The sequence below is a fragment of the Glycine soja genome, chromosome 20 (assembly GCF_004193775.1).
Source record: "Glycine soja cultivar W05 chromosome 20, ASM419377v2, whole genome shotgun sequence".
Taxonomy (NCBI): Eukaryota; Viridiplantae; Streptophyta; class Magnoliopsida; order Fabales; family Fabaceae; genus Glycine; species Glycine soja.
Window position 1 is genome coordinate 3895810 of NC_041021.1, and position 3366 is coordinate 3899175.

The 3366-nt window shown below is 42.5% G+C and overlaps 1 non-coding gene across 1 annotated transcript; it reads left to right on the forward strand.

Moving 5' to 3' along the window:
• Positions 1-2587: 2587 nt before the first annotated feature.
• On the forward strand, positions 2588-2694 carry LOC114403941. Its single transcript, XR_003664708.1, has one exon. It is a non-coding gene; the product is annotated as a small nucleolar RNA R71 (small nucleolar RNA).
• The last annotated feature ends 672 nt before the right edge of the window (positions 2695-3366 follow it).

Below are 3366 nucleotides of genomic sequence, written 5' to 3' on the forward strand. Positions count from 1 at the left end.
ATCAAGGAAACAGTAGTGGGATTTACCTGCCAGGCGTTCAAGCATCTGGTCAATGAATGGCAGGGGAAAATGGTCCTTTTTGGTAACCTGGTTCAGCCTCCTATAGTCAATGCAGACTCTCCAACTGTTCTGCACCCGAGTAGGAATCAGCTCCTCCTTCTCATTTCTGATCACTGTGAGGCCAGTCTTTTTCGGGACTACCTGGATGGGACTCACCCATTGGCTGTCGGAGATAGGATAAATGATTCCAGCTTGCAAAAGCTTGGTTATCTCCTTCTTCACTACATCAAGAATCATCGGGTTGAGTCTTCTCTGTGGCTGTCTTACTGGTTTAGCTCCATCCTCTAAATTTATTCGATGCATACATGTGGATGGGCTAATACCAGAAATGTCCGCCAGGGTCCAGCCTATAGCCTTCTTATGCTTCTTGAGAACTGACAACAACTTCTCCTCTTGCTCATCAGCAAGGGAGGCAGATATAATCACTGGAAAACTCTTGCTATCATCCAAGTAAGCGTATTTTAAATTTGATGGCAGAGGCTTCAATTCTGGTGTGGTCGGCTAGACAGTGGTAGAAGGAGATGATTTCTCAGCCTTTACCTCATAAAGAAAGTCAGAGGTATGTGTACTTCCTGAAACATGGTTAGTCCTATCTGACTCTATAAAATCAATCTCAAGAGGTAAAACACCACCACCAGGCATGCAATCAATATCACTCTCAGATTCACTCTCAGCATCAAATTCAGACATATGATCAAGTACAATTTCAGACTCAATGCATGAAGAGTAAGAGACATGCAGATTAGAATAAAGATCAGTCATGTATTCATCAACAACATGGTCAATTATTTCAGCACGAAATACATAAAGATCTTTAGATGGGTATTTCATAGCATCCAGAATATTAAAATGAACAGTTATGTCACCAAATTCCATAGACAGTGTGCCTGCATAAACATCTATCTTAGTTCTAGCAGTTTTCATAAAGGGTCTGCCTAGAATGATGGGAACTGATCCTTGAGAAAATCCATCTTCCATATTCAAAATATAAAAATCAACAGGGAAAATCAGTTCACCAACTCTAACTAAGATATCTTCTATGAAACCAACAGGGTAGGCAACACTTCTATTAGCTAAATGAATTACCACATCAGTTGACTGCAAGGGGCCTAGAGATAGAGAATTAAAAATAGACAGAGGCATAACACTAACAGAAGCTCCTAAATCTAGCATGGCATTGTCAAACTTACTATTCCCTATGATACAAGGTATGCTGAATGTACCTGAATCTTTACATTTTTCAGGAATTTGAGAAACAGATTTACCAATCAATGCGGAGACATTTCTGCCCATGCTAATTCGTTCACTTCCTTTAAGCTTCCGCTTATTAGTGCACAGCTCCTTCAAGAATTTGGCATATCTTGGAATTTGCTTTATTGCATCCAACAGAGGTATGTTTACCTCTACTTTTCTAAACGTTTCCAAGATCTCTTTCTCTGCCTCTTCCATTTTTTTGTTGGAAACTGCTCTTGGAGGGAATGGAAGAGGGGGAATGTGCTGCTTCTGCAAATCAGAATTACCTGTGGAAGAAGATTCACCTGCACAGAAATTGTTAGGTAAATTTTTGTCATCACCTTTTTCTGGAATAGAGTGAAGTTTGGCAGGCTCGTTTGCAGATGAGGACGGTGCTACGGGTTGAGGTCCTTGACATTGCTTTCCCGACCTCAATGAAATGGCACTGACATTTTTGGGATTTTGGACAGCTTGAGAAGGCAGCTTGTCAGAATTCTGGGACTGTTGTTGATTCAATTGGGTAGCCAATTGTCCCATCTGATTGGTTAAGCTCTGAATGGAGGCTCTGGTCTCTTGCTGAAACTGCATGTTCTGCATAGTCATTTGCCTGACAAGTTCTTCGAGGGAAGGTTGTGGAAGGGCCTCAACTGTTGGTTGTTTCTGGGGTTGTTGCTGTTGTTGGATTGGTGGAGGAATGTATGGTCTGCTTGGGCCAGCAGCATTTTGGAAGGAAGGAGCAGGCTGCTGTTGTTGTTGCTGAGGGTTGGACCATCTGAGGTTAGGGTGATTCCTCCATCCAGGGTTGTATCTGTTGCTGGAAAGGTCATAATTGCTCTGCTGTGGTTGATTTTGCTGCTGAGGTTGAGGAGGTCTATTGTATATATTTGCTGCATAAGCTTCAGGCTGCTCAATTGCTCCAGGTTGCTGCATGGAAGGGCAAAGGTCTGTATGGTGGTCAGCAGAGGAGCACAAACCACAAACCCTTGCGACAGGTACAGATTTCTGATTCAAGGCCAGCTGGGTTACCAAGTTGACCAATGCATCCAGTTTGCCTTCAAGCTTCTTAGTTTCAGATGATGCAGATGGGTTTGTAGCTACCTCATGCACTCCTCTAATGACTATGGCATCATTTCTGGCACTAAACTGTTGGGAGTTGGAGGCCATCTTCTCAATTAAATTTCTGGCTTCAGCAGGAGTCATGTCTCCAAAGGCTCCACCACTGGCAACATCTATCATACTTTTCTCCATATTACTGAGTCCTTCATAAAAGTATTGGAGAAGAAGCTGTTCTGAAATCTGATGGTGGGGGCAACTGGCACATAGTTTCTTAAATCTCTCCCAGTACTCATACAGGCTCTCTCCACTGAGTTGTCTAATACCTGAGATATCCTTCCTGATGGCTGTGGTCCTGGAAGCAGGGAAAAATTTTTCTAAGAATACTCTCTTAAGGTCATCCCAGCTCGTGATGGACCTTGGAGCAAGGTAATACAGTCAATCCTTTGCCACTCCCTCTAATGAGTGAGGAAAAGCCTTCAGAAATATGTGATCCTCTTGGACATCTGGGGGTTTCATGGTGGAGCAGACAATGTGAAATTCTTTCAAATGTTTGTGCGGGTCTTCACCTGCAAGGCCATGAAACTTTGGAAGCAAATGAATCAGTCCAGTCTTAAGAACATATGGGACATCCTCATCAGGGTATTGGATGCACAAGCTTTCATAGGTGAAATCAGGTGCAGCCATTTCCCTTAGAGTCCTCTCACGAGGTGGAGGTTGTGCCATGTTCTGAGAATGTGCAAAATCAGAATGCTCAGAATCAGAATGCTCAAAATTATAATGCTCAAGATCAGGATGTTCAAAATCACCAATAACAGAATGCACAGATTCACCAGTTATGGAATGCTCAGAATGATCAAAAGGTATAAAATGATGCCTAACTAATCTATGAAATGTCCTATCTATCTCAGGATCAAAGGGTTGTAAGTCAGATGGATTGCCTCTAGTCATACACTACATTCAGCATGCACACAACTAGTTGCCTTGTCATGTAAATAAAGGTGTAGGTTTGAACTACAA